This window comes from Equus asinus, chromosome 24, assembly GCF_041296235.1.
Source record: "Equus asinus isolate D_3611 breed Donkey chromosome 24, EquAss-T2T_v2, whole genome shotgun sequence".
NCBI classification, from domain to species: domain Eukaryota; kingdom Metazoa; phylum Chordata; class Mammalia; order Perissodactyla; family Equidae; genus Equus; species Equus asinus.
In genome coordinates, this window is record NC_091813.1 from 60,332,257 (window position 1) to 60,355,126 (window position 22,870).

At 36.4% G+C, this 22,870-nt stretch overlaps 1 protein-coding gene across 6 annotated transcripts in view; it reads right to left on the reverse strand.

The window, feature by feature from the left end:
- LOC106839029 (protein LEG1 homolog) overlaps positions 1-18,602 on the reverse strand; it is a 41,108-nt gene extending 22,506 nt beyond the window's left edge. For 2 of the 6 annotated variants that reach the window (XM_070496273.1, XM_070496275.1), the window contains exons 1-3: positions 18,406-18,558; positions 16,500-16,700; positions 14,276-14,734 (exon numbers count right to left, since the gene is read on the reverse strand). The gene's annotated coding sequence lies outside the window, so the exon portion shown is untranslated. Of the gene's footprint in view, positions 1-14,275; positions 14,735-16,499; positions 16,701-18,405 lie in introns of all 6 variants that reach the window. The other 4 variants (XM_070496276.1, XM_070496274.1, XM_014853478.3 and 1 more) reach the window with 4 other exon arrangements.
- Between the last annotated feature and the right edge of the window lie 4,268 nt (positions 18,603-22,870).

Here is a 22,870-nt window from a genome sequence, read left to right on the forward strand (position 1 = left end):
TTTATAATTATGAGTTTAGTTAAAATACTGACTAAACAACTGGCAATGGAATGAGGAGTTAATATCAACTAATTATCTCATAACATCAAGAATAGGCAAAAACATGCTACATAGTAAATAATGTAAAAAATATTTTGTGTAATAAAATAAATACATACATATGTTCACATACAGAAAATTTACCTGGAAATGTAGACTCAACACAATTGGTAGAAAATATTTTGAGTCGTGAATCTGTCAATCTGAATTCAGTCAGCAAAATATGAATAAAGTTAGATCTCTCAAGCAAGAAAACAATTAATACTAAAAATAAGTGCTCAAAGCACTGATTTTGGGCTAGGAGAACAAGGCTCCAGGAAGATTGCCATCCGAATCCAGGAGATCAGGAGGCTGAAATTACAGAAAAATACCGCCACGACCTCAGGTATCTTCAATATTGAAGCAGGTTTTTCATAGGAGAATTCCCAGTCTGATGCAGACTTCATCTGCGGTCTGCCCGAACTGGTCAGAGAAGAATGAGGGCTTCTCCTTCTCTTCTTCCTTTCAAATCTTGCATGAGTACCAATTACTGAGATTATCGAATCCAGAACTCTCATCACAAGTGATCCAAAGAAATGTAGTTCCCGTACCAGTCTAAGGGGTTAAGGATGATGATGAAGCACCAACAGGCAATTGGCAAAGTCCCCACCTTTGTTAACTCAGTATACATATAGACCCTCTATCCTGTGAAATGCTAATAGTAAGAACAGGTCATGCTCCACCAAGCATGAGGTCACCAACCCTCTTACAAATGAATATAGGCTCTTCTCTCCAGAAAGTAGGGAACGCAAGTTTTGTCATTCACTTTCTGGACCCATCTCTGTTTGATGATCATTCCCCTTCTAGTTCAATCAAACTGCTCCTTTGACATCCCACAACCCAACATCAAAATTTTAGAGTCAAATTTATATGAAATAATAGGGAATAAGAAAAAAGTCACTTAAATGATATGTGGTCATGAGTAATCAATGAAAGAAAAATGCCTATCTTCAATAGTAGCCATTAAGGCAACTGGTCATGGGAAAATTATAATTTAACTTTCCTAAACCCATTCAGAGTTTTCTTTGTGAAATGACCCAAGACTTTATTCCTGAAGTGTCTAAGCCTATGATAGTCTTACAGGTATTGAGTTGTTGCAGACACGCATTAATTTTTTCATATTGCATTTAGGAACTGGCCAGATAATTCTTTGGTTCCGGACATATCTCTCCTTACCTCCTTTGTATAGCAGAAATCCTAATGCTCTTGGATAATTAAGGTCAATCAGCCTAAACCTACAGTAACCCTTCTCTTTTCCTGGTCTTTCAGTAACGTAAGGAGCCCAAAATGGCTATGTAACTGTCCCACTTCTCATTCAATAGAAACATTTTGTGTGTCTTGGGAAGTATGACATTTAAATCAGCAGAGAACAAAATTAAGGAGATAAGAACAGAAAAATTGTGAGTGGTGTGTTAGTGAAAAATAAAAGAGGAATCACTCCCATTTTCCTCCCCTTGGTTCACAGGATGTCTACTCTAGCAGTGTGAGAAAAGTCAGCACATACTAGTCTTTGCTTAAGAGCAGATACTGTAACTGACAAGACAGCACCACCATACCATGAGGTAGCGTTAAGCTGAGACTTCAATAGCCCTTTCTACTGAAAGTACACGGCAAGACCAGAATCCCTTTGAAATTTCTCTGACTGTAAGTTGCCTATCATGATTAGATGCAGTGTTAGTTGATTTGCCTTCACAGTAATTAAGCATCGAAAAAGTCCATAAAAGCAGGCAGAAGTTTTGTAAATGGGTAATGAAATCCCATATCCAGGGTGTTGATTTCAATGAGTGCAAATTCCTGTTACTTTCATGGTGGAAGAAATATGCTATGACCCACCTAATACCAGTAAACTGGCTGATACTCTCAGAAGATTTTGCCCAGTTGGGGGCTGAGAGTAGTTTCCTGTTGTTTGCAGGTTGAGGACTCAGCGATGGTGAGAGTCAGATCAGCCTTGGATTCGGGAGGCTGAATTCGTCCAGCCCAATGTAGGATTTCCCTCATATCACCATCACCATGTGAGTCCTTCAAAGCTTCTGCTCACTGACAATGAAAGTGTGGAGAACTGTCCCTCTGACCATGTCTCCTTCCAAGTAAAGTGAATGACCAGATGCCCTGTTCAAGTTCTGCCTCTTCCCATAGTCCTTCAGGGCCACATCTGAGGGGGCAAGAATACTGCAGAAGTCAAATTCTGACTGGTATCAGCAGATCCTGAAAAAGGTCAATTGCTCAGCCTATATTTCTTTATCGACAAATTTGAAAGAGGAAAACCCTCTTGAGGGCATAGGGATGATGGAAGCAGAGCTAGCAATGCAGCGTGATTAGCAGTTTCTAATTCCAACATTCCAAGAGTTGGTATAAATATGACTAAACAAATTTAAGAGGGAAAAAAAATACCTTCTTACACACAAGTTATTGCAATGGTAACCCAAGAATATTTGTCATTATTATGTGTATGTTTGATAAATTCTTGGATACAAGCATTGGACATATTTGCCTGTTTATTGCCCATCTCATAAATAGCCCCCTTCATGAATTCATGCTTGACAGCATAGAGCCATGGCTCACATAGCCCCACCTGATTTACATGTTCCAATTAAGGATGGGTTGAACAGAAGTAGCACAATTACCTCGCTATGATCAGAAAGAGTGATCTTTGTGATATGTAATTCAGATCACCTTTCTCCCATGTTTTCAGTCCACTTTCCCTTTGAATTCTGTAGGAGAAAATTTTTAAAAAGTTCAACTTTAGGAAGTCTACAAAGGTATTAATGATCTGCACCTGAAATAAAAAATATATGTGTGTGTGCAAATATTGCAGGTAAACAGATCATAAAACAGAAATTTTAAATATATTTTTATGACTTGTGCTGTTCCTGATGAACACTTAATGATGTTGCATCCACTCTTGGCACCACAAACAGTGTTGAAGCAAATATTCTCTTTTTGATAGCTTTATAATGGGAGTTTTGAATACTTTAGAATGAATTTCACTTCAGAACTGCTAAGTAAAAGACTTTATGTCTATTTCTTAATATCTACGTATTACCTAAATAATTCCCAGGAATATCATAGCAATTTAAAGTCCATAGCAATACATGTGAGAGTGATACATCCATCATTTTTTCCACAGCTAGTTCTTTCTTTCTCTTCACTGTATTCCATCTGATGGGTGAATTAATGACATTTTGTTGGGCTTCTTATATTTGCTTTTTCCTATTAGTGTGGTTGGACACATTTTCATTTATGTACTTAAAATTTGCATTTCCCCATCTATGAATTTACTGTTTCTAATATTTGCCAATTTGGCAAATCTGATGGGTGAAAAAATGTCACCCCGTTGCTTCTCTATTTCTAATTTGCAGTTCCTTAACTACTGGTGAGGTGGAATAAATTCTCATGTCTTTATTGACAAACTTTATCTTATCTTTTGTAATTTGACTGTTTTTACCAATTTTTATTTTCTAATCAAGTTTAATGTCACTTGGTTTTTCTACTCAAACTTCATCTTCTATCTGGCAAAGAATTTTTAATATTCTTTCTTTTCCTTTCACCTTTGAAGTGGTGATCATCTAAGAAGACTTTATTCTAACTTTAAATTAAAATACAGTAAAATTGACTGTTTTTTCCTTTTGGTGCACAGCTTTATGAATTTTAAGACCAGTGTAGATTCATATAAACACCGTTATAGTCAGGACACAAAACGGTTTCATCTTCCCCCAAATTCCTTCACACTCTCCCCTTATAATGACCACTTTTCCCCACTTTTAACTCCAGCAACCACTGATGTGTACTTCATCATTATAGCTCTTTCTTTCTGAGAACGTCGTATAGACGGCATCACACAGTGTGATATTTTGTTACTGGCTTCTTTCACTGAGCCTTCATGCTGTGCCGAGTTGTGCACATCGAAGTTGGTGAGTTTTGCTGTTGTTTGGTTTTCTATTTGTTTATGTTTATTGTTTTTTGTTGAGTGGGATTCCACTGAACGGATGTGCCAGTTTGTTTATCGATTCATCCACTGAAGGATATTTGGTTTCTTTCCAGGTTTTGGCAATTAGGGATGCGACTGTTGGAAACAGTCAGGTATAAGTTTTTGTGTGAAGATATATTTTCTTTCCTCTGGAGTAAGTATCCAGAAGTAGGATTGCAAGGTCACTGTTAGGTGTGTGTCTAATTTTATAAGAAATTGTCCAAGGGCTTCCAAAGCGGCTTTCTTAGTTTGCTGGGCTGCTGTTACAAAGCACCAAAAACTGGTGGTTTAAACAACAGAAATTAATTGCCTCTTACTGCTGAAGGTGGACGTTCAAGACCCAAGTGTCCATAGAGTTGGTTCCTTCTGAGACGGTCAGGGAGACTGTTTCATGCCGTCCCCCAGCTTCTGGTGGTTGGCTGACAATCTTGGTTTGTATCACCTTACTCTCACATTCACCTGGTATTCTCCCTGTGCTCATATGTGTGTCCACATTTTCCCTTTTCATAAGGACACCAGTCATGTTGCATTAGGGGTTCACCTCACTCCTGTATGACCTCGTCTTAACTCATTACACTTGCAATGACCCTATGTTCCAATAAATTCACATTCTGAAGTACTGGAGGTTCGGACTTCAGAGTACAAATTTGGGGAGGACTTAATTCAACCCCTAAGAGTGTGTATATCATTTGGCATTCCCACCACAAGGTATGAGTGTCCCAGCTCCTCTGCATCACCCCCAACACTTGATACAGTCACTATTATTTTAGACATCCTGATAGATATATAGTGGTAGTCGTCATAGTTTTTAGTTGCATTTCCTTAATGGCAAATTATATTTAACATTTTTCTATGTGCTTATTTGTCATCCTTGTATCTTCTTTGGATAGAACTGTCTATGCAAGTTCTTTGCCTATTTTCAGTTGAGTTGTTTTCAAAATGTTCAGTTTAGAGAGTTCGTTATATGTGACAAGTACAAGTAGTGGATTTTAGATGCGTGATTTGCCAGTATTTCTTCCTAGTTTGTACCTTTTCTGTCTTTTCATTTCTTTTTTCTTTTTATAAAGATTTTATTTTTTTCCTTTTTCTCCCCAAACCCCCCCGGTACATAGTTGTGTATTCTATGTTGTGGGTCCTTCTAGTTCTTCGTTGTGGGTCCTTCTAGTTGTGGCATGTGGGACGCTGCCTCAGTGTGGTTTGATGAGCAGTGCCATGTCCGCGCCCAGGATTCGAACCAACGAAACACTGGGCCGCCTGCAGCGGAGCTCGCGAACTTAACCACTCAGCCACGGGGCCAGCCCCTGTCTTTTCATTTCTTAACTATGTCTTTTGTAAAGTGAACATTTTAATTTTGATGAAATCCAATTTATTATTTTCCTTTATGAATTGTGACTTTGGTGTCAAATCTAAGAACTCGTTGCCTAACTCTAGGTTACAAAATTTTTCCTATATATTTCTTATAAAAGTTTTATAGTTTTACGTTTAAATTTATGATCCTTTTGAGTTAACATTTATGTTCGGTGTCACATAAAGGTTTGATACTTAACTCATGGATGGCCAATGTTGCCAACACGTTTGTTTAAAAGAGTATGCTTTGACCATGGTATTGGTTTTACTCTTTTGTCAAATGTCAATTAGCTTGATTGGGTCTATTCTGAAGTCAATGGGTCAATATCTGGAGTCTCTCTGCTCTTCCATCCATCTGTGTCCTCTTTCGCCCATATCGCACAAACAACTGGAGCTTAGTACAAAGGCTTAAAATTAGATAATGTGATCCCTTTAAATTTATGCTTATTTTTAAAAAATGTTTAATTATTCTACAGCTTTGACATTCTCATCACTATTCCCTATAAATTTGAGAATTAAGTTGTCTGCATATAAAAAGAAAATCCTGCTGACATTTCTTCTGCATTAAATCGATAAATAAAATTGGGGAAAATTTACATGTATTCCATAATGAGATTTCCAATCTTTGAGCACAGTATATCTTTATATTTCTTAGTTATTCTTTGATTACTCTTAGTAGACTTTTTTCTATAAATTAACATAGTAAATAAAAAAACTTGTCCAAGCAATAATTGCATATTATTTGGATTCAAAACATTCTCTAAGTGGGTGTTCTTATAAATAAAAAATGGAATTAGATTATTGTACAAGCTAAAAGTACCCAGAACATTTAATATCAACATAAATAGTTTTGCTGCCCACTGTGTGTCAGGTAAAGTGCTGGGTACTTGGACCACATGTTTAAATAATACAATAAATTAATAGAAAAATAAGACTAAAACAATGATACGTATTAGTAATTTATGACATGAAAACACAAAATGACATATATGTTAATATAAAATTTATATTTGTCAATCATAAATTTAATGAACAGAAGGAACACCAAAGTAAAATAGTAAAAGTTAAAATGGCAATATTCATCAAAAGGAATAAGGAAATGACAAACATAGGCAATATAAGAAATGTCAAGGATAAACTGATTTGAGGAGAAGATACTGTAGGTAGATACACAGCTTCATGTGTCCCGGTAGAACTCTGACTTGGGTGCCTTCTGAGGCTGGGATTTACTGTACAGGATGCATGAAGACTGAAATCCAAGGTCAGTTGTCCTCAAGAGAGAGAGTCAATGTTTGGGTGCAGATTGTAATCATAACTGTCATCAGTGATCAGTTGGCCCTAGCTGATTTAATCTATTCAACAAACATCTACATCAATATAGTGGAAGTTTCCACAGAGCAAAATTGTACATAACAGACAAACAAAGGAACATTCTGTCTCTAAGGTGCTTCCATTCCAAGTGACTTACCAAATACCAGATGGCAGTTGTGATTTTCCTGAAACCACTTTTAATGCCAATTTCATTTGTTATAGGAATAATTTAATTTAATCTAATGTTCTATACATAGATGATGAAAAGTACTTCTTTGCCCTACTCTGAAAAGTCTCAATAAAAGAGAAGACCAAAAAAAAATTGCTGTCACATTAGAAATAGATCAGGTATAAAAATTTTGGGGGGTGGATTCTAGAAGGATTCTACACTCAGATTACTTCTGAAGGATCCTTAACTTTTACCTAGTTTGCAGAAATCTATCCAGGAAATCATAAACAAGGGATTGTGTGGTTGAGATAAGAAAGGCAAAGCTGAACCCTAACTTGCCAAGCCAAGGGAAGGCTGTGGCCATGGACCAAACACTGGCTGATACTTGCAGAGCTTTAAATTTTAAGTACAAACTAAACATTTGTTAGGTGTATGTCTTTATATGTTTTATGATTTTCTCCTCTACCAAATCTCTTCAAATCTCTGACCAACTCCTTTGTCATCCACCATGGCTTTAGGAAGCTTTCCTTGAATTTCACCCTTGTTTTTGTTCCTGCCTTCTGTGCCTTGATCTATCTATCATCCTCATCTCCTCCTCTTTTATGTGTTGCCGACTCTCCTGCAGTTTACTTCATGTCCAGATTTGTGTGTATTAAGACTTTGCTGTCCTTAATGAAAATACTTAGAGACTCACTTTTCTACTCTCCTGTGTTTGACCAGCAGCTGTGGTATATTGAAAAGAGCACTGACCAACACAATACTGAAGGAGAACAAATTTGGAGGACTGACACCACCTACTTCAAGACTTACTATAAAGCTACAGTAATCAGAACAGTGTGCATATGAGGTATTGGTGAAAGAACAGACAGATCAGTGGAACAGAAGAGAGAGCCCAGAAATAGAACCACACAAATACAGTCAACTGCTCTTTGACAAAGGAGGACAGGAATACAATGGAGAAAGGATAGCCTTTTTAACTAATAGTGCTCTAAGAATTGGACATCCACATGCAAAAAAAAATAAATCTACACGAAAACTTTACACCATTTACAAAAATTATCTCAAAATGTATCATGGATCTAAACGTAAAACTTCAGGGTTTACGATGGAGGGAGAGATGAACAAGTGGAGGACAGAGGATTTTTAGGGCAATAATCTCTTCTGTATAACATTGTAATGGTATATACATGTCATTATACACTTGTCAAAACCCATAGAATGTACAGTACCAAAGTTAACCATAATGTAAACTGTGGACTATGGGTGGCAGTGATGTATCAGTGTAGGATCATTGATTGTAACAAAGGTACCAGTCTGGTATATGATGTTGATAGTGGGGGAGGTGATGCTTGTGTGGGGTCGGGAGCTATATGGGAGCTCTGTACTTTCCACTCCACTTTGCTGTGAACTTAAAGCTGCTCTAAAAGTGAGTTCTTTTAAAAGAAAAATTGTATTCAATGCTTACCAAGTCCTCCTAGAGGGAGAAGGTAGTAGAGAGGCAGAGAATAGGGTGCTACCAGCATCAGATGCCAAAGGGACAGCAAGCACACTCATCTGGGTAGTGTCACTGTTTATTCAACATTAATAAACATAAACTAAGCTGCTGCTGTGTACTGGATACAGTGCCAGATGGTTAGAGATGGGAGATACAGAGAGCAACAAGAATTCAATCCTTGTTCACTATAGGGAGTGGGAGGTTCAGGATACACTATCCCGACTATGGCCCCTTGACATATTGAAAATTTCAAGCTGAAGGAATCTGAGAAATGACGTGTACAGGAGAGATATGCTGACCTTCCCCTGAAGCAGGTCACACCACCCTCATGTGAGAGGTGGCCTCCCTATATCCGGAGGAATGGGGCACCCTTATCTCTAAAGGTGAAGGGACACAGGGTGGGATCTGGATGAACAGGGCTTGCTAAAACGTTTCCCCCAATTAACACCGTTTATCTCATATCTTTTGTCCTCTGATGTTTCTACTCTTCATCAAATGCATGCAGCATAAAAACACTCAGGTTTAACTATTTCTTCAGGTCTTCATTTCCTTGTGAAGGTTCTGGTGTCACATAAAACTTTTATTAAATAAATTTATAAACTTTTCTTTTGTTAATCTGTCTCTTGTTACAGGTGCCCTAGCTGAGAATTTATAAGAGTGGAAGAAAAAGATATTTTTCCTCCCTCATAGGAGAAATAAACAGGTAAATACATAGTCTCTACTGAGCCAGATGAGTTTCCAGCAAAAGGAAGTGATTAAGTCAGCTCTGGGGGCACAGGGAAGCTTCCTGAAAGATGAACTATGTCCTCAGTCTTAAAGGATGATTGAATTTCACCTAGCAAGCCAGGTAAGCAGGGGACTCATGGCAGAACTAATGGCATTGTGGACAGATTTTGGGGACCCTTCTCCCTGGTCTAACAGGCGAATCTAGCAACCAAACTGCATAGGCTTTAAGTCAGTACAAGAAAATCCATGTTTTGCAGGCCATCCTCAGCCTGTGTCAAAATGACCTTGCAGCCCCACATCTCATGACTGAAGATGCCAGCCGGACAGATCCACAGCAGGAGGAGATAAAGGGGTACCTGCTCCCACATTTGCCAGCTACATTTCTTAGAGACTGAGGAACTAATTAATGGTCCTGGTCCTGCCTCCCTCCACACATAGATAACGTCAGCATCTCTGAACTTGTTGATGTATAACCAAGAAATTCTTGTTTATGTTGCCTTCAGTACGTAATCTAGAGAAAAGCCAAGATGTACTCTATCCTTTTTTGGTTAACATACATGAACTCTAACCATAATTTTTTTTTCTCTTTTCCTCTTCACATGCACTGTTTGTGAAAGAGACATAAGATGCACTTAAACTCACACACTTGGGATCAGTTCCTTAAGAGCTCTCTGTTGAACTGTTTTCCCAGCATTCAAACTCCTCATGCTGATTACTGAGTAAATCCATTGACTAACATGACTTAGACTCTTCAGTTGACAGCATGCAAAGCATTTTACAGGGGAGCTCTTGCTGCACGCCCAGACAGTCAGCTGGGCTGATGTACAGATTAGACAGTTGCAGCATCATTCACTCAGCTTAAAATTTAATCTTCACTTAAGATTTCCCTTGAAGAAATCCTGTTTTTTGGAGAGGAAAGCTAGCTTTGGGGAAGACTGTCACTAGAAAACTATCACACTTTTAAGAAGGAATAGAAGTTCTTTCTCAATGATACTTCACTTTCTAAGTGCTCTCTGGTTTTAGCAAATAATTTCTACTTAAACAATTGCCAGATTAGAGCCGAAATTGTGCCTCAGCATCTTTGCTTTTTTTCTTTTTTTCCTGAGGAAGATTAGCCCTGAGCTAACACCTGTGCCAATCTTCCTCTATTTTGTGTTTGGGTCTCTGCCACAGAATGTCCTCCAACAAAAGTTATAGGTCCATGTCCAGGAACCAAACCCAGGCTGACATGCAGAGCATCCCAAACTTAACCACTAAGCCATGGGGCCAACCCTCATCTTTGTTGTTTAACTCCATGTTTCAAGTGTTATTTAGCCATGGCCCTAAACAGTGGTATGTATTCTCTTATGCTGAGCATTATTACATGGGGAGAAATAAGTAAAAATTAAACATAAATTTAAAGTTCTAATAATCTGGTTTCACACTTCCAAAGAATAAAAATTAAAGTCACCAGCATCTCCCAAAATATATGTTCTGCTTATTGAACTTATGCACTTGGTTTGGCAAATAATATTTAATCATCTTCTTTGAAAATTAAGGAAGGCAAGATCCAGAAAAAACTCAGTTACTTTGCATTTATTTCTACTTTTTTAAAAATTTCAACTTTATGAAGTAGAATTTGCAAAAAGCTAAGCTGTCTTTGTAGACTGAAGGCTTCACTCCTACATTCTTAATAAGAAACCTGCTAGCAAAGGACCTGTCAAAGTGGATTCTTATTACTGGAGATAGACTCCTCCATTAGTGACTTTGCTAACTTATAGGACAGTGATATCTGATCTAAATTTTCTCCACAAAGCACCTAATTCTACAGGTTCTACAGATTCTTTGATCCATTTTCCATTGTATGGCATGGAAGGGTGAAGAATTAGAAGTTTAATCATAGATATTAATCATTGCAGCTCATGATAAAGAAAGAAAGTGTGACTGCCTCTAGGTCATTTCATCCGCTGTTTCTGCAACAGCAGGCACGGGCACCTTCTGGCCCTCCCACAGCTGGCCTGCCCTCTCCCTGGGGCGCTCAGGCAGCAGGCTTCTTGTAACATGTTCGTCGACTGACTTGGAGGTAATGTGAAGCCTCTCTATTGCTTTCCTGGGGCTCATTAATGTTGCTTCCTTCATTGCTCTTGAACAGAAAAAAAGTTAAACACAAAACCTGCCCGACTAGTGGAGCGATAATTAAAGCTGCCTTACCAGATTTTAGCCAATCCAGTTCTGGAGATTTCATTCATAACCTAAACCCCTTTCCCCAAATCCTAGTGTTCTGCTCCAGCCCATCCTCAAATCCTAGGTTATACAACAAAGGAAGAAACAGAGGCAGTCTGTAACTGAACGTTTGAAAATTATTCATTTAACCTAATTCCTGAATAAATGTGCCAAATCTAACCAAGTTACAACATAATTGAATCCATAGTAGTCCTTACAGCAAAAATATTCAAATTAATATGGTCATGCAAGGAGAGAAGTTACACATTTAAACATTATATTAAGAATAACTTTTTAGATCTCATATCTATATTCCTGATTCAGATGGTATAAACTCTCTCTTACCTTTTAGAATGTAAAGAAAAGAGATTGGGCGGAGAAGTAGAAGTATTTTTAAGAAAACTTGGATGTTCCAAATTAAAGCTCTTTATGAGTTTCAATTTTACCGAAAGTTAGCGTTAGATTAGATATTGTGTTTGAAAAAACATTGGTGAATAAAAGCGATAAGTAAGCTTTTGAGAACTACATCTGCTTAGATTTATCAGCTAGACAACCAGCAACATCTAGTGGTCGGTCCCACGATCAACCTCTCTTTTCATTTCTGCTGATGCTTAGAATTCAGTCACATGCCAAAGGTCTTGGCAGGTATTTTGAATTAAGTAAAATAAATAAATAAATAAATAAATAAAATACATGAAACAACATAAATTGAAATTTAAGTATTAGTGTTAAGGTATATGTAATATAACCATACAACACATATGCTGTTATTTACAACTATTTATTTGGTTTATGAGCAATAGAATTTAATACATTGAGTATTAAAGAGTGTTCAGCTGCTTCACTTGTCATAAGAAGGGTTGTAATTTTCTATACAAAGGAGATAGAACTTTAATTTTATCAACTTTAACCCTAAAAGTTAAATTAATATTTTAAGACTCCTATTAGACACAACTCTCCATCATCTTAACTGGTAAAATTGGCATGGATTTTGAACCATTATTTCTTTTACTCAAGTGTGTGAAATGAGCTGTAAGAACACCAGGTTTCAATGCTTAATACATGTAATCTGGCAGTGAGGGATAATACACATATTAAGAAATAATCACAGCTAATAATTAATTACTCAGTGGTTGCCTGAGAGAAGAAAGTTTTCCTAAAATACATATATTTCTTTATGTCCACAAATAAATCCACAAATAAATAATCAAATTGAATACAGATTAAAAACACTCAGGAAATGGGATGATTCCTACTAACATAATTCAAATGCTCTAAAATATTAATTCAAATGTTGATAATGTAATATTGCCCTGATACTGAAAACATAGAGGCAATCTGAAAACAGAGGAGAGAAATGCAGGAAAGAAACCAACGTTTATTATGGACATTTCAAGTGCCAGACACTGGGTAATGCTTTGTGTGCATCTGCCATCATACTTCATCTGCATGACAATTCTGGAGACAGAATGTCATTTGCCCCCCTCAGCACCAATTTATAGATCAAGAAATGGAGTCCCACTCTTGTGATTGCAGAACTAGTAAGTGACAAAAGTGGATCCGAATTCAGCCCAATCTGATTCCAAATTTGATGCTCTCAGTGCTTATCAAATAATATACGTAGACTAAATTCACAGTATGGGCAAAAAATTTTAAAAATGATATCATCATTTCTTTATTCTTCTCATTGTTTTGCAAGCTCTGGAAAAAATGGTTCCAAGTTCAGATGTTGTCTTGAAAGACGCCCCATTGGCCAAGTCTGACTTCTATTTGTTAGTGAACAAAGCCCTTCATTTTACACCTTTATTCAACTACAATGTTAGGGCCTCATGAGACTAGAGAACAAGACAGACAGGTCACCATCTTCATGAATCTTACTGTCTAGTCGGGAAAGACACGCACGTTTAAAATGTATTACAACCTTTTAAACTGCTAGACACGAAAAGGGAAAATACATATTGCTTGGAAATGTAGAGCTCCGGTGTCTAAATATCCACAATTAAAGATAAAGCTTAAGATACAAATCTAAATTAAAGGTGGTAAAGTATTATTAAATTTATACAGCATTAGAGATTCATTCATTCAAAAATCATGTTTTAGGTACCTACAATATGTGAGTGCAGCCACAAAGACAAATGACAGAAAGAGCCTGAACACCAGGAACTCAGGAAAAATGTATGCAAACAGGTATTCACAGCACTGAAGACACGCTATCGTCCCACGTGCACAGAGTGGTAAAGGAGAGGAGGGAATGATGCTGTCTGCTTGACTGAATCCTGCAGAATTCACAGACGAGATGGTTGAACTCTGCAGTTCACTAGCTCGACTGAGGCAGGATAAAAGATCATGCCAGTTAGAAAGAGAAGTGCACGTAAAGGGAAGAAAGAGCTGGAGAGAAGTAGATGGATTTGAGACAGATTTAGAAAGGAATAAGCATCAAGGGAAATAACTCCTCATGGCCACAGAGTAATGGGGAATGTGCATCGCCACTGGGATGCAGGAGAGTCTGGTCTGATGAGAAGAAGCTGTGGATTCTTGCTCATTAACTGGTCTAATCTGTTCCTGACATGTTCCCTTTCCTCAACACCATTCCCAATGGTCACTAATTATTCATTTCCTATTTTGGTAACACTTACTATTTAATATAGTTGTAACATTGACTCTCAGTTATTTGTAAAAGTTAAACTATATACCTGTACAATTTAGGCACTCACTCCTATTTACATGGTAATAATCAACCACAAAAATGACTGTGCAAGCTGAAATTGTGCAAAGGGATCTTAGTCATCAATGGGAACTGTTAAAATTGTTCTATAACTTTTAAAAATTTTGTCTAAACATTACAAAATCTTACTATCAGTTGTAATTGTATAAAGAAATGAAAAAGAATAGTAAAACTAATATTTATCTAGCACACTATCATTTAAAACATTAGGAACAGTGAGAATAAAAGTATCATATACGTTTGTAAAAAACTTACCACGAAGTGTGAACAATCTTTCCCTTATTCTTCTCATCATATATCTTACCATACAGAGTGAGCATAATTGGGGAATTCTCATACTTCCTTCTAATTTTAGACCAGCTTCCAACATTGTATCCTTTCAATGTTGTGAGATATCTCAGAGAATTCTTGTAATGTGAAGATATGTGCTGTCACCACCTCCTCTGAGACCTCTTCATCCTTTCTGTCACACCCACCGTCCTCATTTATGGCGTTGAGTTGGCGTCCACCAAGTTCCTCTGGCTGCACACCAAGAGTCTCTCCAGTGGGAGCGGCGCCAACATTCCACAGTCAGCTATTCTTCCACAACTCCACTCGTGTTTGAGTCAAATCTCACTGCTAGTGTTATCACCTTTCGTTTCTTTCCTTTTTGTTGGCCTCTTTAATATCTCGTTTGGATTATCCAATTTTGTAAAATGTCATGTAAGTTTATCCCTGGGAGACAAGGAAGCAACATAACTATGTGCTTTATTGTCCTTGTGTCAACTGAACAACAGATGTGCAGTGAGTAACCCAACATACTTTAAAAGAAGTGATGTGATTAGTCACTGATCAATATGTGTGTGCATTATTTACAAAGGAACGTGTGGACTGAAGAGCTAGAGCAATGTTTGCCCTTTGTGCACTCAGTCAATTTACCGTGAAACTGAAATTGAATTGTGTTGTTGGGAGACTGGTGTGACTTGTGGTTACTTAACTACACCACGGCGACTGAAAATTGTGTGTGTTTATTCCACCTCACCGGTAGTTAAGGAACGGCCTGTGCACGCATGCATGAACACGTGGGCGCAGGTGCACACACGCACACACACACTAGACCTTCCACCAAGAGTGTGGAACAGCTGAAAAATCTCATACATGCATAATGAAATGAAAAATAGGACAATTTTGGGAAACAATTTTGTAATTTCTTAAAAAGTTAAGTATATATCTACTATACAACCCAAACATTTCACTCCTAGATATTTATCCAGGAGAAATGGAAGCATATGTCCATTGAAGGATTTGTACACAATTGTTCATATCAACTTCATTTGTAATGGCCATAACTCAGAACAATTCAAATGTCCATCAGCAGATGAATGGATAAACAACTTGCAGTATATCCATACAACCTCAGTGCACTCAGCAAAATATAGAATAAACAACTGATATATGCAATAACATACATGACTCTCAAAATAATTAAACCGAGTAAAAGAAGGCAGACGGAAGAGTATATACTCCATGATTCAATTTATAAAAAGCCTAGAAAATGCAAATTAATTTATAGTTATAGCAAGAAGATGGAAAGTAGATGCCTACAGGGGGGACAAAGAGAAACAGGAGGAGCAAATACTAAGGGACACAAGGAAATTTTTTGGCATCGTGGGTATGTTCATTATGTTGATGGAGGTGCATGGTTGTATGGGTGTAAGCATATGTCCAAATTTTCCATTGTGAATATGCACTCTTTATTGTATGTCAACTATATTTCAAAAGCTGTCTTAAGTATGAATAAATATAAAAATATATTTATTCCATTTTCTTTGTCTTTTTTACTGTCATTAGCTTTTCATGTACTTAAAAATTATATTGCTTTATATTTGTTCATTGGTAATAGAAATTAATTAAAATAAATTTGTTTTGATCTTTTTTCAAAAATTTGTTCTGATTTTTCATATCACAAGACAAAAATTTTGGCTAATTATTAACAGAAGATATTTAAAGTTCTATGTCATTCTTCTTATCCTTATTCTTATTGTCCAGGAAGTTTCTAAAATAGGTAATGAAATCTAAACCATTACTGAAAGATTGCCTTAATTTTGTGGCTAATATATCAGTATAATTTTACCATTAGAAGTAATTAACATAGCTGCCAGTTGTTGGAATATAGAGCTAACTAGTCACAGAAACATTTGAAAATAAAAACTGAGCTTTTTTTTCCCAGTGGCTAAATTTTTCAATTAATTTAGAAAAAGTAAATTAGAATAATTCCAAATATTAATTACAGTTCTGGGCATATTATTCAATATAAAAGCATATTTTTAAAAATTTACTGAAATTCTCATTTAGGAGTGGCTTAAATATACTCTGTAGAAGTAACATACCAAATGGCTGATATGCTAAAATAAATTTATTGATCAAGACACTTGAAACAATATTTAAACATAAATATCAGTAAGCTTCATATTTTTAGAAATCAGGGGAAACCACAGACCTTCTTCCGTCTTCATAACTGATCTTTAAGCTTGTATTTTGACATAACTGAGTCAAACTTTAAGGCAGACATGTCTATGGATCAGACCAGGAGCATGTAGGAGAGAAGTGGTCACAATCTAATCATTCATTCTTTCCTTTTGTGTTACCACCTTACAGTTGAGTGTTTGTGGCCCTCATTGCTGTTAATGGTGAGGTTTTCCTGCGAATAAAATTCAAAATAACAAATTTACATGCATCATTCATAAAACTGATGAATGGTGTTCAAAAAATGTCAAATTTCTGAAGCAAAAAAGCCCTTAGTTTGGCAATTTCGACACATGATTCTGTGGGGTCCTGGTAGCCTTGCTCAGAGGTTGAAATGTTACTGGATCCTAGTAATGTGGCTGGGCCTTCCAGTGATTAAACATTTGCTCTAGGCGGCAGCTCTTTGTAACTACTTTAGCGGAAGAAACGCAGAGAGAAGAAGACAGGAATGCTGTTGTTGAATACTCTGACCTGAAATCAGAAACTAACCTACAATCTAGTATAGCCTCAGCAATAGCAATGTCAGTGGAAAAATCAAAATCAGGACACGCAGACAAAATACTTTCATTGTTAAAACTGGAAGTGGGTCTATATGCAACAACATGTACCCTAACCACCAATCTGAATAATTCAACCAACGTGACTGCAATGTTTTCTGTGTCTGGAATATTTGTCTCAAAACAAAGATCAAGGTTATGGATAAGGATAATTACTGCTTCATGTACTATGAAATTTTATTTTAAGAATAATAACTTTTAAATAATACACAATTGTGTCATTTAATTTTTAATATTTTTTATTTGACATTTATTTTAATATTCTTTTTTAAATATTTTCTAATATCAAGTTATTTCAAGTAGACACCATTTTTACATCTTATCACAGTATATTATCTCTTAAGAATGATCAACCATCATTTATCATCTAATATTTATTTTTCAACTGAAAACCTCTTAATGTAATACTCTGCCACACAAAATGACTCACTATTTATTATTATGGACACTGATTATTATTTTAAAACACATAAATAAATTATAACTGCAAAATATGTGAAAAATCTATGATTTGAAGAAATCCCCAGATTCTGCAGGAATTCCAATTTCCTATTCCCAAATCCCCAGTATTGATATCCGTAGGGAATTTGAAAACTCTGTTTTGGCAGGTTTATTTTTTCCTCAGTTCCACAGATCCTGATTTACAAATTTCTTTAAAATCTACCTTTTTTTCTAATTTCCATGGCTTGGAGTATTAACCCTGTGTTTAGATTCGACCTATCAAGTGGTTCCAGGACTTTGTAAACCCATATCCAAAATGTCAGTTCCCCATGACTTTTTATGCCCCCATCTGAGAATAGGACGTAGTACTATTTTGAGTACATCTTTCTGTACTCATACAAAAATAAAATAATTAACTTACTCGAACACAAACTAGTGACAAAATTCACCAAAAGTAGTATAAAATAAAATATATTGCCTAATTCTCAGTTTCAAAAGGGAAACCTATTTGTAACAATGTCTGATAAAGTGAACTTATGTTTTAAACTTTTAGAATCTAAATGAGAAATGTATATGGATACCTTTTACTTTCCAATATGTTTAACACATAAGCCAGTAATGTTGATGCAGGTATTCTGAAGCAATTATTCCCACATAGTGGGAGAAGGGAAATAATACAGCAGTACTCCTCCAATAGCAAGTATTAGTCTAATCAAGGATACAAACACTCATAAACATTTTCGCTACTATATCACTACGAATCTCTAACTTAGAAATAAGAACTCTTCACGTATCTGTAGAATCAAGCTGAAATGGAGTCACTCAGGTCAGGGACAGAACGGAGATGATCAAGGCAGACACATAAAAGAAAACAAACCTCACCTTACAGGAATTCACAGCTCTTCTCAGAAATCAGTAGAGGACCCCAGCCAATCCCCAAACACCAATTCTGTTCAAGCCATCTCCAGACTTCCTTGTTCCCTTCACTCAGCTACCCTGATCCAAGCGACAAAGAAGACATCTAGGCAACCAATCAGCTGAAAAGGCCAAATAACCCATAATTCTCTCATAAAAATGCCCTGGTCTGTAAGCAACTTGGAACACATTGTTCCCTTAGCCTTGAGTTCCCTGGTTTGCAGGTCAAAAGCCTTGCAACAGATTTATCTTTCTGCTTTGTTTTATTCAATATGTAGAGTTTGATTTTTAACATATCTTTTCATGGAGTGGAAGTATTCAACCTAAGCTTTAGGTTTCCTTAGAATAAACAGAAGCAAAAATAAATAAATAAAATAAAAAATTTAAATGTCAAGATTATAAATAAAAGAATATAAACATCATATGCATTAAATACTTTGATAACACTGACTAAACAATCCAGTTCTTACTTTTGAATTCTGGCAAAGATAAGAATTTGGCATATAATGTAGAAAGCATTTATTTTGAACAAAAGGATTTGGGGGCATTTTAAGCAACATGGTAGAGAAAATGTATTCCTTATCTTTTATTAGCATGTGGGATAGATATAAATAAATATTTATGAGATCATCCTAATAGAAAAATGAATTCCACCAAGATAGAAGAGCAAAAGTATATGCATCATAACACGACGTATGATAAAACAAAGTGCATGCAGGGGGTTTTAATGTGTATCTTAAGGGAGGTTTGCTGAATATCTACATCCTCTGTTGGCTAAATCAAAAAGCAATGTTTTCCTCATCATTTTTTTTCTTTTAATTATTATAAAATATTTCATATATACAAAACATATATTTATGTTACACATATAAAGATACAAAGAATCTGATATGATACACACTCACATATGAAGAATAAAAAAGTATGATATAAAGAATACATGTGATGTACACATATATATAAAAAGTTAAAAAATATTCATTTACCCACCAACAAGCATTAGAAAGAAAACATTACTAATACACTTCAAGGCCCTTAGACTCCCAACTCCAATCTCTCCTCAACCTTTAGCAAGGGTAAGTATTGTTCCACAACTTGTGTTTATCATTCCCTTGCTTTATCACTTTCATGCAGGGAAGTGCCCAATTCTTCAATGTGAAGCTCGATGACTTTGTATCTATGCGTGTCTCCACGTAACCAGAACACAGATTGAGTGTGGAACATGGCCAGCATGAGCAGCTCAAATGCAAACAGTATACTTCCTTCCATTAACTTAAAGCAATGTTGCCTGTTCTTAAAATTCTCATAAATGGAATCACACAGCATAGACTATGTTTGTGTCTGACTTTTATCATTTAACATTATAGTTTTGAAATATAGCTGTGTTGTTGCATGTATCATTGCACTCATGTTGTGCATCATTTCCCACAATTTCCTTGTCTATCTTACAGCTCAGGGATATGAATTGTTTCCAGTTTGGAGCTACAATGAATATGGCTGACACAAACATCTCTGTACACATCTTATTGGTAGGCTAATGCACTGAGTTTTGTTGAATTTACATCTAAGGGTAGAAATTCCGGGTCATGGGGAGATATCTGTTTAGCTTTAGTAGATACTGCCAGTTTCCTAAGTAGATGTGTCAATTTCAACTCCCACCAGCAATATGTGTGAGTTCTGATTGCTCCACAGTTTCTTCGAAACTTACTTTTGTAATTTTTTAAAAAATTTTAGCCATCTGGTGGATTTGTAATGGTATATGTCATTGTGGTTTTAATTTGCATTTTCCTTAAAACTGCTGTGATTTTGAGCACATTTACATATGTTCATCATCGATTTGGATATCTGTATTTATGAAATGCCTGCTTAAATCCTTTATGCTTTCTTAAAATCAGGTTGTCTGCATTTTACTTAATGATTTGTAGGAGTTATTTATACATTCTGAATACAATTCTTTTGTGGCAAGGATACATTGTAAATATTTCCTCCCACTCTGTGAATTCTCTTTTAACATACCATTCCTTCTTGATTCTCAGTTTTTATTTCCAGATGTGTTTTTTTTTTTCTTAGAGTACGTCCTTTATATAGTCTTGTACGTAGAATTCACTGATTGTAATTCCTCTTTGTTTTTGTTTATCTGTAAAAGTTTTTTATTCTTACTTTTTTAAATTATTTAATTGGGTTCATGGTCTAGAAAGTTTTTTCCCTTAGTCCACTGGGTCCCACCTTCTATTTTAGCCCTCAAAGTCTATTATTTGCCCAACTGATGTCCCAGCCTTAGTTTTGCATCTATCTTCTCAAATTTCACTATTATAGTCACATCATATTGTACAATGTTTGGGGAAGTACTTTTTTTATCCTTCTTGAGATATGCCATATTTTCCTAACTCAGAGAATTGGCATCTTTTATCAATTCTAGAAAGTTCTCAGATATAGTCTCTTTGAATATTACCTCACCTTCACCTTTCACCATTCTCTCAATTCCTCCTGCTGTAACTCTAATTAAAATAAATATTATGCCTTCTTAAAGTCATATCAGTGTCTTTGAATATATCTTTTATATGTTCATTGTCTTGTCATTCTTTGCTGCATTCTGCCTGAGAACTTAAGATCTACCATCTCATCAACTCTCTCTTCTGTTGTGCCTAACATGTTACTATTTTTATCATTATATTTTTTGTTTCTAGCATTTTTATGTTTCTTTGTAGTCTTGTAAGGACAGGACCACTAGCATGAGTTTTATTTTTAGATTGTCAATCAAATACACAAAGCTCAATAGGCTTATCCAGCACCAAGTTTGCTCAGCTTTAACAAAAGGTAGAAAACAGATAGCAAGTACTATGCAGAGCAACAAAATCCTGAGGCCTTCAAACACCCGGGTTCAGTATGTCATGTATCCAATCATTGCACTGTTCTCAAGGACTGACAAGAAGATGTTGCGAGAGTGAGTAACATCAGCATAGGGAAACTATGGGAACCAAGGCTCCTCAGCTTAAGCACCTCAGTAGTCACCTAAAGGGATATGTATCTACCTCGCACTCTTTAGTACAGCTTCAGTACATTAATGACAGGATATATATATTACATATATACAATAAACCATTGAGACAATCATGCACAGAGTGCTTAGATCTGTCCTTTCATAAATAATACAACTCCTCTTAGAGTAGATCAAATAATAAATAGAGTCTTCTGGGCCATGTCCACCTTACAGGGGGCCCACTGCTTCCACAGACCCTACCAGTGGGCATTTCCTCATTTCTCAAGTTATAATCAAAAAAGAGGTACATAGTGGTTCTTGGAACCAGAGAAATGATTCCTTGGTCTGTGGAGAAAGAGTTATTCTAGTAGAAAAAGCTGAGTTGAATCTCTTGAAACTAACTTCACTTACTTCTGGCCAATAGAGTAAATGTAAAACAATGTCCTATCCCAGGTATATTGGCAGAAATTAGTGCCATCCACAAAGCTTTAAAGAAAATGTATAGTATGCTAGATAGAATCAGTTATTAGGAAGAAAAACAAAATAAAATAGGGAAGGAGACAGGAAGAAGCATGGGGTTGAGGTTACACTTTGAGGTTGTGTTGTCAGGGCAGGCATTTGTATAAAACCTGAGGGAAGTGAGGGAGTGACCTGTGTGGATGGCTGAGCAAAAAGCACTTGCAGATGAGCAAAAAGTAAATGCCAAGGCCTTGAGGCAAGACTGTCCTGGCCTGTTTGATGAATGATGGGGAGGCTAGCATGACCTGAGCACAGTGAATGTGTTGTGTATTGGTTTGATATGATTTCAAATCCACTTGTTTACAACAAATTGTTTTTAAGAGTGAAACTGTTTTGATCTAAGAGTGAGGTTGTGTCAGGATGTCATCATTCGACCTCTGTGGCTATCAGTAACACTCAGTAGGTCAGCTGCTGAGGGGCACCGCTGGGGGCTTATCCATAAGAACATCTGAAGAAGTAACTATGATGAAGGAACATTTAAACTATAAATGCCAAGAGTTTGTAAGGACTGAAGGAGAATGCTCCATCTGGGCATGGCTACCCTTTGCTGATCTAAACAGCTCTCCGAAGACCATGGGGCATTAGCTCCTGCCACGAGAAAGGTGACTCTTTTTACCAGCAGTGGTTAAAGCCATGCAGTGGCCCTCAAAGGAGATCATTTTGCCTGTCAATACTGGCACTGCCGTTCCCTAGCAACATGCTCTCACTTTTGGGCTGGCAGCTGGACATCAGCACTCAGTTGGCTAAGCCATCTCTCCTGAGTACCAGTAGAAAGGTACACCTAGAACTAAATTTGGACTTGTTTCTTTCATCTTCCCCTTGCCTGAAACAATAGCGTAATTAGTCTGTTATTGGTTTGGAGCACGTTATTTCTTTATTGGCTTATTAAGAGACATTATCCTGTATGCTATTGGCTTGTGAAATTATGAGAAT